At 34.7% G+C, this 12,370-nt stretch overlaps 1 non-coding gene across 1 annotated transcript; it reads right to left on the bottom strand.

The window, feature by feature from the left end:
- Positions 1-8,876: 8,876 nt before the first annotated feature.
- Positions 8,877-8,949, bottom strand: Trnap-agg. Its single transcript has one exon. It is a non-coding gene; the product is annotated as a tRNA-Pro (tRNA).
- Between the last annotated feature and the right edge of the window lie 3,421 nt (positions 8,950-12,370).

Raw genomic sequence — 12,370 nt, 5'->3', positions numbered from 1 at the left:
TTCAAACAACACCATAAATAAATGTATAGATAGAACGATGAAAACCGAATCCATATATGATGACACACTGTATACAGACATAAATTGTATTACGGACAAATAATTTAGGACACATCAGCGTTAGCCATAAATGAGATAGAAATACAAAACAGATCAGATTATAAATAAACATGATTAAATCCAAAGATAATAGGCACGTAATGAGCAGCTATTAGCAAATTATTCATAGCCGTTCATTACTTAACCTATTGTAGTAATCTAGATCTGTTTTTTAATGCTCTTCGTACTGATTTACGCTGAGGATGTACTGTACTCAGGTGTGTATGAATCTGTAATTATATGTATGTCTCTACTATGATATCGTAAGCAATTTTTGTGTATACTTCACTTGTCTTTTAGACATCGTGGAACCACATCAAATTATATATGCGCCTTTATATGAAATACATCTTTGAAAAGCTGTTTTCTCCAAGATCAGCTATATATTTATCACTAGTGGAGATATTTCTCCATACTTTACTCTATGCCGTTTTAATTGACTATTATCGCAGTACCTTGAGACGTAATTATGACAACACATTTTAAAGAAAAACGTATTGTCATCGCTGTACATTACTGATGGAGGTGTTTCTCTTATACTACCAAGTGAACTATATAATTATTAATTGCATAATGTTACGCAATGACTTTGGAAATGGGAAAATGCAAAGAAGTAGACCTATGTCAGATTGGCCTTGTAGATCAACTTGTACTGGTAGATCTTGTAAACGATGCTCTAATCTTCAAAATTCATTTTGACATATGGAAGAGTCTCTAGTCTCTATTTTTTATATACATATATATAATATAAAGTTAAATGTATGTAATATTTCTAGAATTATAGAGGTTAAGTATAATAATGAAACATAGTGATATTTATACACACCATAGTCCTGTAGAATATGTGCTGCTGCGTAGCTCTTTGGCATACTGCATATATAATGGTAGAAGCAGTGCTCAAATAAGAGAACAATGATGTAAAGATTGTGTGAGACATAGCCGACGAAAGATATCAATTGTTTGAAAAAGTGCCCATTTGAACCCGCAATCTCTCACTGACAAGGCTAGTGCCATGTATTAGACCAACGGGGCCGCTGGTATATCGCTTTTTTTACATAGGCTGGGCCAAGGCGAAGGAGCACATCCGTGTACAAGGGCGCTAGTCAAAATCCCGAATAGGAAAAAATAATGCCATTTTAGCGTTCGTCAAATGAATGCACTCTTCTCGTGTTTTCGCATGTTACAAGTTGTGAAATAAGTTCTAATGAACGCATTAGAGGGTAGTATTCTAAATGTCGGAGGTGTATAAGTAAATATAGAATGATGCTGCTTAGCATTGTGGTGTATATACAGTATATCAATAATCAAATAATGGTAGAAACAGTGCTTAATTTCGAGACTCTTCCTACTATACCAGTATTTGATAATATATGTATCTAGGTTGTTTTTATATAAAATTAAATAGGCCTAATTATTCTATATAACAAGGTAACATTGATGGAAGTGTATGAGCGAGTATACCAAAAGCACATTTTATAGTAAGAATATTGCTAACGATTCGACTATCAGGTACATTTCAACACTTTTTACACTACATTACCATAGAATGGTGCGATAAAGAACATGTTAAATTCCGGAAATCCTTAAAAGGTATAGGGGAAATTAAGGCATTTTCCCATCTCATAAATCGTCAAGTAGGTCTTTAATACCAAAACATATGTGTTGATAACAATATTATCTCTAACGATTTCAGTTTAGCAGCTTCATTTACTTCTCTTAAAGGGAAATTGATACGGAGCTCATACATTCTATTCTGTTTTACCCATACTATTTTGGGAATAATCTGCAAGTTATAACATAATTTAATAAACTAGATTGTGCGCTCTCTTACCCTCTAGTATGTGATTAGTTTCGATAAAAAGAACAATAGGACCACTAAAAGACGATAGGTCGTACATTACATGTTATCTCGTTATTTTCTTTACGTAATGTCATAAATGCAGTGGTCAGGCACAGGTTTTGATAGCAGTTTCATATTATTTTTATCATAACAATATTTATAAACCATGAAAATGAGATGAGACAACATTGGTCAGGGGCCAGGGGAAGCTAAAGCAAAGTTGTACTGGAACTCATTGAGAAGCCGAATACAGACCTTGCTTGAAGAAAATCGACTCTGTTTGTTGGCCGACTGTGCTTGAGAATTGACTGTGTTTGAAAGTTGCACTTTTGGCGTTCCATATAAAACCACAACGTAAATAGGCCATGGGGTCGGAACAGCTAAAGTCTTAGTGAAAAATGACGGTAAAAGTGATTATTTTTCTCTCAATTAAGCTGAATGTGGAATTATATTCACTTCGTAAATGGAGACTTTTATGACCTATGTTGTTACAGTTTTTCAGACCGGTAGGTTTCGAACCCCAGACGTTATTTCTGAGGCCCTGGGCGAGACCATTATGCCTAAATCATTTGAAATAAGCGTAGTTATAGATTCAATTCAACGCAAAGTTAAAAGTACGTCCCTTCCACAAAGCATCATTGCCGAAAGATTTTAGGTAGGTAAATGATTGAAAATGTTTTCAATATAAAGCCCTGTCCAGACTATCAAATGTTATTTGACAAAAACATGTGACATGCCTATATATGCTAATGATGACATCACATCATTACCATATATAGGCACATCATGACTATAAATGCAACATTTTTCTTGTCAACTGAAATTTGATAATCTGGACAGAGATTCAAGAGAGTAAAGACAATTTAAGTTTAAAATAATTATCCATCTATTTCTGTTCTACTTTTTTTGCTAACATTTTCTAGATAAAAAGCTATACAATACCAACTTCAGGATAACCTCTTTCCGTTAATTTTATTTCGTATAAGCAGTTTTGCTAGTCTCACAGCAGTCACAAATACCCATGAATATTGATTTTACAGCGTTGATAAAGGTTATTGTATTTATTGTCAAATAAGTTATTTGATTTTAAGTTCTGCATTTTGTGCATATAAATATCTTTGGTATAATTTAAAAAGATCACTTTTATTTCAAATATCAGAAATATATACAATATAAAAATATAGTATAAAAATATTTAAAAAATGTATAAATTGTGATTTCGAAAAATAAAAGGAAACATATAAATACTCCTTTGACAAGTGGCAAAGTATATTCAGAGAAATAACACGCGCAAGGGAGGGGCAGAGCCCAAACAATGACAAAAACAAAATGGACAAGAAGACAAAGAACAGAGGAAGACAAACAAAAACGTCACCAATAAGTTGCACATTTAGCCTCTGAGGATTCCCGCTGCATTACTTAAGCCAGAAATAGAAAGGTTTATTTAAATCTTAAGTAAGGGTGGATCGGTCCAAGTGAGTTCATCTTTGTGGTGGAAAATGCTGAAAGAAGAGATTATTGCAAGTTTAGAGATTGTTTGTTTAAAATCTTTAAATGGAAGCGGCCTATTACAGAGAGAGAGTGAATTGTTTTCAGCCGATTTTCATTTTCATGAGAGATGAACCCACGTGAGCCGATTTCGATGGCAAGCAAATTAGCAGTGTGTCCGGAGTCTCGAATGTCGTTAATCAACGGGGTATACTTATTGCACTTAAAATTATGGGCATTAGCAATGCCCGTCTCAAATGATACAGAGAGTTCGACAAGTGTCAATGATTTGGATTTAGGAAAGTATAAGCATATGTCAGGGATGAGGTTGGTAATGGTGCACTCTATGGGGACCGTTGATGGATGAGGGACATTCGAGGCACCGGAAACAAGGTCTCAGCGGACCGAATCAGGGGAAAGTCCCCTCATTAGGGTATCAGATATATATTTGAGAATATTGTTGTGGCGCCAAGTATATCTCCCTTGGTCCAGTGAATGTTTGCAAAAATTAAGAATGTGATGGAGGGTCTCTCGGTTCCCACAGGAAGGGCATTTATCTGAAATCCTTTTCCCCCACCTGGCAAGGTTAACCCGAGTATTGAGGGCGTTGGAGAGAAATTTAAGAATGCCAAGTGGAAGATTGTAGCAGATATATTTCCAATGGGTGGATTGATCTTCAAGAAACACAAGTTCATAGAACCTTCCCTGGACCAAGAGAGTTTTGACGTGGTTATCCCAGGGAACAGTGAACTGTTCCCTGGTTATCCCAACATTTCTGAACTTCTGCCTTCAGTGTATTTTTTAATTTGGCTTTTACTTTGTGGAGGGGTAAATTATTGTGCTTGGCCAAGGCGTTTTTTTTTTTGTTAAACTTTCAAATTGGTTGGTAAGAGAGATCTTCTTCTTCCAGTTCCCTTCTCTTTCAACCCTGGAATCAAGACAATGGTTTACCATCGCACCAGACTTAATTATGGAAGAGAGATGTGCAATGAGGTGGCATTCTTTGTAGAGTTCAGAAATGTTGGGAATGTCAAATCCCTTGGGCATGTGAATGAAGGCCATAGTAGCACATCTGGGCATGCCAAACCGTGATTTGACGAACCTATTGGACAGGGCATCAAGCTTTTCAAGCTTGGTAGATGTGATATCATTCACTGTAAGATGGAATATTAATCTGGGCAGAAAATACTGCGAGTAAATGTTCAGCTTGAATTCCGACCTAATAAGGGAATCATATATTTTGTTGATGCCCTGTCTAATAAGATTACACAAGTAATCAAATACATCAGCATCGGCATTCCTAAATGTAATGATAGAACCTAGAAATGTGTGTGGTTCGACCTCAACCGATGGGATAGTATTATCCCCAAGGTTGTATTTAATATTGGTAGGCCTCCCGCGGCAAATCGAGAGTGAGCGGCACTTTTGTGGTGTGAGCTTTAGTCCCATGGATTTGCTATGAGCCAGAATTGTGTTTATTAATCTCTGGTGTGTTCTTTTATTTCTTGAAATGAGGCAGAAGTCATCTGCAAATGGTGTAGTGATAATGTTAGTGCCGTTTAACTCGTAGCCACAAGAGACCTCCAATTGGATGGATTGAATCAGTAGGTCGAAACACAGCAAAAACATAATGGGGGACAATGGATCTCCCTGGAAGATGCCTTTAGAAAATTGGAAAGGTTCAGAGGTCCAATCTTTTGTATTAATCTTGCGAGAGAGATTTGAGTAGAGGTTTTTAATGTAGTTTTTAAATAATAGAGGAATATGGCTGCGGTCAAGAGAGTGGTGGACAAGAGAATGAGGAACACTTCCAAAGGCATCCTCCAGGTCAAACTAGGTGATGTGGACGGTTTTGCATTTGGCTTTGGCATGCCTGATAATTTCATGAAGAACTGTGTTATGATCAACACATCCATTAATACCATGCAAAATTGCTTTCTGAATATTAGGATTGATAAGTGAATTTTCAACTATGAATTTTTCAAGTCTTTGAGCCAAGATTTGATGGGAAACCTTCCCTATACATGATGAGAGAGAAATTTCCTGGAATTTCGGTTTCGCCTTTTTTGTAAATAAGTTTAATATTGCTTTCAGTCCAAGAAGAGACAAGTGCTCCAGAGTGCAAAAGTTCGTTGTAGATGGTGGCTAATATATGGTGTGTGCATGGCAGTTTCTTCAGGAGGGCGTACGTTATCTGATCTGGGCCAGGCGCAGACTTGTTACTTTTCCTTTTCAAAATATTTTTAACATCTTTGGGTTTGATTGGTTCCATATTAAAAGACAGTTGATCGGGTTGTTTCCTATCTGCATTATACTGTTATATGCTTGATTTTAAATGTTTGATTTTAATTGTGTGTTTGAAGGGCAATAAAACAATTGTATTTAAATTTGGTATATTGACTATAGACCTAAGCATATATGGGAAATATATATGAATTCCTACAAGAAAAAATGTATTTCCAGCTGTAGAAATTAATAATAACTAAAATTATCACATAATCATAAAACTAATCGATGGATGTATTGAAAAAATCATAACCGCATATTTAGAAATGCATGTATGTATGCCAATTCTTGGCATTATTATTTATTATTACCATTATGTCTTTTAGTTTAAATCAGTGTACGATTGAAATATTCAAAAATGCACATTTTTTTTTGTAGTACAAATAACTACAAATGTTCTTGGCATATAGTTTCTCGTCAGGCAAATCTTCTTCGGTTGTAAAGAAATGACGTTCGGTGCCTTGTTCTTAACAGATTGTTTTCAGATGATATATTAAATACTTAATTCAATATGTCATTGATATGTTTATATTGATGCGCCAAAGATGTGTATAAGAGACAGCATGACCGCTCATGAAAATTTTTATTATTTTCATTTGTCTTTCCATTAAGCATCATTTTGTCCTTCATAATTTCTCTTAAACAGACTCAAACCTAATGAAGCTTACAGATATTTGTACACGTTTCCAATAGTGACGAGTTTCCTTCTAATTTGTTACTCCTTTGTGAAATTTACTTTTACATTTTGCTTGCATTAAAACATTTGTTCCAATATTAGTCACGTAATACTCCTGTTTATATGTTTAAGAAGGCATTGCCAGATAATTTGTCTCAAACTTTTACTTGTTTGACAATGACCTAATGAATAATATTGACAGCGGTCTCTTCTAGATCAACAGAGACATCGTCGTACTAGTACTGTCAAGTTTTCACGATTTTGGTACTTTCTCGTCAGATAAGTCTTAGGTTGTACTCAATTGAACCACAGTCTCTTCGGTACTTAAAATACACTTAATTTTGTTTCATAATGTCTGTTAAACAAACTTATGCCAAATGAAGCGTATATTTATTCATACACGTTTCTATGTTGGTAACTAGTTCTTTTGCTAGTTTTATACTCCTTATAGTATAGGCCTAATTAGTTTTTACATTTGTAGTTACTTTTCTTTCAATTGATTGATTCATTTGTTTCAAATTGTGCATGTCACGTATACTCCTGTTTACATAATATTTAAGGAGACATTGACAGATAATTTGTCTCAAATTCCACTTGTTTGCCAATGACCTATGACCTAATGTATATATTGACGACGGGCTCCTCTAGACCCACATTCATTGCTGTAAAGTGTCCAAGTTGTTGATACTTTCTAGTCAGACAAGTCTTCGGTTGTACTATGGAACAGTCATTGACCCACAGCCTTCTCGGTATTAAGCAGATTTTTTTTCAGATGGTATTTAAAAATACATTTAATTTGTCTTTAATAATTTCTCTTAAACAGACCTAGGCCTAATGAAGCGTATATTCATACACATTTCTAAGTCAGTGACCAGCTTCCTTGCTATTATTTTATTCCTTTGTGAAATTCATTTTTACATTTGCTTGCTTTTGAACATTTTTTCCAACATGTTCACGTATAGTACAGCATGTCACGTAAAATTTATATGTAATATGTTTATAATGTTTAAGAAGACATTGCCGGAAAATTGCCTCAAAATCTACTTATATGCCGGTGTTTACAGTGTTTCCTCTAGATCTACCAAGAAATCGTTGTGCCATTCGTACCGTTTTGCATAGTTCAATATGTTGGTACAAGTCTTCGGCTGCACAAAATTAAACCACATTCCCTTCGGTAATTAAACAGGTTATTTTCAGCTGGTACGGTATGTTAAATACACTTAATTTGCCATTCGTAATTTTTTGGACTAGGCCTAGTGAAGCGTATATTATATTCATACACGTTTTTATGTTAGTAACTAGTTTCTTTACTAATTTTATAAACCTTATAGTATAATTTACTTTAACATTTGTTGTTTTCTTTGAAGTGATTGATTCATTTGTTCCAAAACTGTGTACACGCGCTATGTCACGTATACTCATTTTTATATATTTAAGAAGACATTGACAGATAATTCGTCCCTAAATGTACTTGTTTGTCAATGACCTAATGAATAATATTGACGGCGGTCTCCTCTATAGATCCACATAGACATCATCGTAAAGTGTTCAAGTGTTCTTGGCATATAGTTTCTCGTCAGGCAAATCTTCTTCGGTTGTAAAGAAATGACGTTCGGTGCCTTGTTCTTAACAGATTGTTTTCAGATGATATATTAAATACTTAATTCAATATGTCATTGATATGTTTATATTGATGCGCCAATGTAAAATGCTGCAAATATTATTTTGTAACTCAAACGATCTATCTGTCTAGAGGAAGGTTAGTTGGATGATATCAAGTTCGTATACTTTATTAACTATATTACTTGTAATTAACCCTATCTCAAAAAGCAAAAAAAAAACAAAAAAGAAAAAAAAAACGTTAGCCCTGAAGGTTAAGCATACTCTCGCTACTTTTTATCGATAAATAAAGGTAAATGTAAAGGTAAGAGAAACACATAAGTCGCAATACGACTGTACTGATTTGAGTGTGACTGTGTTCCGTAACTACTGTAGCTAAATTGGAAGGCGCATAGTAGCTTTGTGTTGACATTATTTTTTCCACATAGAGGATCTAAAATAAACTAAAATATTGGGATAATTTGCCTGACCTTCCGAAGACATCGCCTTCATGACCTCTCCGATGGATTCTGGGCTTCCCCTGGCGAGGCCTACGTTTGCTCTTATTTGAAAAATCGACCTTCCCGTCGGGGAAATCCCCTCCCCCCGTCGGGATATCGGACACCCTTCATACAAGTTCTGGCACAAAGACTGGATAGAACGACAATGCCTACGTTTTTAACAAAAAAAAAGTTCTCGTAATCTTGAAAGCTCCGATGAGGGCAGTATATCAGCAGGGTATCCTAGAGCTCCTCATCGGAGCTAAAAATATCTTGATGTCGGCCACTGCAGCCTATGGCATCTTGCAATGTCATATTATTGTCAGACGTTTTATTGTACTTAATGCTCAGTACGTTCCCAAATTCTTGCGAAAAAAAATCTCCCCAGTAATTCGAGTGGGAATTGAACCCACGACCTCCAGATACCTAACCTGGCGTCTTAACCACTAGACCACTGAACTTGCGGTTGGTGGCTAGTGATGAATTCGATCCCCGAGTAGCAGCGAGTACTGCAATGCTATTCCAATGGCACCAGACTAGTTATCGTCGTTGGTCCAATTCCCACCCGAATCACTTAAGCATTCAGTACGATAACACGTCAGGTAGGTAAAACATCATGTCGTATTGTCAGTATAGGTACAGTATCATTATCATCGTTATCATCTTCATCATCATTATTACCATCATCGTCATTATCATTGGGCCTATTTTTTTAAAATTAAAATGTCAAAAAAAAAACATTACTGTTTTAATTGCTTGGAAACCTTGAACATTTGAAGCAAACATTCTGGTCCAGTAGGGACGGCTGACACTGCTGGAGTCATTATCATTCAATAATTGAGATTTTCCCCAATTTACTTACTTATGAGATATGGCAGAGAAATCTAAGCACTTAAATACATTGACATTTGCAGAAAGTGTTACGCGAAATTACGCATGTAAATGCAAGAAATTGAAGACAATCGTTTAATTAACGTTTTTTCTCATAATCATAGGCCACACACATTGGGGATATTTGGCACTGTAGTTGCTTTGTCGGTCTTAGGGTCCTGTGTCCAAACTCGAAAATATGACGTTTTACCGGGTTGTTCGTCGTGGGTAGTTTTTGTGCCTACAGCCCCATAGGGAGGGGTATAGACACGAAAACTGAACAAAAGGTTACAAAAATGTGATGCCCATGCCTAGATAAGACCTGTCCTACAAACAACCAAAAAATAAGTCAAACAACTTGATACCTATACAGTACAGTTATTCAAGTGAATTGCCAACACAGAAAGCGTGGATGGGTTATAAGTAGCCACAAACAACTTAAGCAATTCCAAGCTAAGACAAACGGCCCCCCTTGGAGCCTATTTCACCATTTTGAAGACCTATTAAGGTACCTAGATGGATCTGTTCACCATATTAAAGACTAATTAAAGGATACTGTTTTATTAATACTATTTCCGTCACGACTGGTCATGAATTTAATTTCATACCTCATAAGGAGACTTATTGTTTTGAGTAAACATATAATATTAAGGTATTCCATCTTGCAAGCATAACTGTCGAATGTTGCTCTTTCATTTTGGTGTGAAGGAATTTAACAATATTTATATATTATTATTATTATTATTATTATTATATTATTTCCTCCACCAGCTGGCAGCAATTAACATGTGCATTAAATACTAACATTTCTACTAGTATTTCGATTAGTATTAATATTGTTATCGATACGATACATTTTTACACATATTACATTTCACATGATAATAATTGTTGTACGTGGTAACTTGAATCAAGTATTAGAGAGGCTGTTTGACTATTAAGTGTGTACATTCTAACGGTTAGCGAACGTGTTCTTAAATCTATTTGATGGTGCTACGCGCTGCCTACTATTTAATCAAAGTATTTTTTACTTTTCTGTACTTTTATTCCGTCCTAAAGTATTACGCTGTTTTGCGACAAGAATTTTTACATAGACTAGTACCTGCTTTGCTGTACCAAATTGTGCAATTTTAATACCTGTCGTATGGCATCGCGTTTTTCTAGTGTTTGCTAATGACGCATCGCGTTTTAATGTCTGTTTACGACACATCATTTTTTCTATTGTCTACACTGTATCGCGTTTTTATTGCTTTTTGTAGAACATTTTGAATGACTGTTAGTTTTTATAATATTATTTTATGACTACTAAGATATAAAATAGGTAATATAATACATGCCACGTTGTGTTATGAGCTTTGTTTTTGGCAGTATGACATTTTGTAATTTATGTTTCATGGCATCACCTATTCCAATTCCGTTGTGGCTATGTTATTTCGTTTCATGTTTAATAGTATATTTAATACTGTATCGGCTTTGGCATCTTTTTAAATGTTGTGTTGCGTTTGCGAGTGCCCCCTACCTCATATGGTTTCGATTTCTGCAATTTAAGTAGGCTCCCCGATTTTTGTGAGGTTAGAGTTTGCGATTTAACCGAGATGTGGTGTCACATGTTGTATTTTAGGACTATACTGTATATTAGTGACCGTAAGAATGTACCGTATTTATTTTATACACAATACGTTCCCGTCTCGTTGCCTTTATGACAGATTTTTTTTTTTAAATCTTAACTGGTAACGTTGCTTGAATCAGCTTACAGTGCACATGTGCTATTATGTATTAAAGTTCTCCAACGCTGTATTCATGACGTGAAACGGACCGATTTGGGGCTCATGAAAATGTAGAAAAGTCAGTTAACTTACATACAATCTCTTACGTCATACACTGCGTTTAGAAATGTCCTTATATTCATTTAGTGGCCGAGGTGTTGCGTTCCATTAAAGGTTGTCGCATTAATGCCTTTTATTTGACCGATAAACAGATCTCTGTGTGATTTTTTTAATAAAGAGTGTCGCTAATATTGTATAGTTAAATAAATCAACCATTAGATGTTAACGAGTGAATAAAGGCGTTAAAACAGAGTTCAGACCGATCGTATGCCATTGCGGCACCGCGTGACATGGAAAGACAAATGTTCGGATGTCTTTTCTGTTAGAATGCATTCGTGAGTCGGTTCTGAATAAAGTCGAATAATCTCGCTAGCGGGTAGGTTTAGAGCAGGTGTGTGAATAAAGAATAGTTACAGTCAAAATCATTGGCTTAACATGTCTCGAAGATGAGTTCATTGGAATGAATGTAGGACTATGTCTGTATATCCTTGTCTATAGTACTTATGAAGAGAATGATTTAACATTGGATTCCATGTATAATACAGATAGCAATATTTTACATAAAAAATATTTCTGTTACAGAATACGGAATACATTGTTTATTGTTCTATGTCTAAACACCTTAAGGTTTTAATTAATGTCCCACCAAAGGTGGGACGATACTGCGTGTAACTTCATGTTTAAAGATGTCTGTCCCCTGAAAATAATAATTAAAATAAATCATTAAAAAAAATAATTTTTAAATGACTAGAGTGGAGTAAAATACAAATTATGAGCATTAAAATTGTAGAATTTAAAAAATGATTTTTATAATGGATAGTGATAAGAATAATAAAAAAACTTCCAATGACAATTATTTTTATTATTTTTTATTGTAAAATTGTGGTTAAACATGTTTTTTAATACACTAGTAATTTCTATGTTAAAGTTGATAATGTTATCAAAAATGAGATAGTTAATTAAAAAAATATATATATATTTTTTTTTTATGGAACAATACATTTTAAACATTCATCCTTTTTACTACCGTATAGTATGAACTAAATTATATACTATGCTTGTAGGTATGTCTAAGTTTTACTTGATTCTAAGACTAATTTTAAAGCATCTTTTGCTTTGTTTGTTACCAGCAAATATTAATCAATTAAAAAAGCATACGGCATATAACTTAAAAACAACGGTTTAT

The sequence above is a fragment of the Anneissia japonica genome, unplaced genomic scaffold, assembly GCF_011630105.1.
Source record: "Anneissia japonica isolate Jap-2015-1 unplaced genomic scaffold, ASM1163010v1 scaffold4415_len418423_cov169, whole genome shotgun sequence".
NCBI classification, from domain to species: Eukaryota; Metazoa; Echinodermata; class Crinoidea; order Comatulida; family Comatulidae; genus Anneissia; species Anneissia japonica.
Note: the sequence above shows the minus strand (reverse complement) of the source record. Positions and strands in the feature narration are given on the sequence as shown.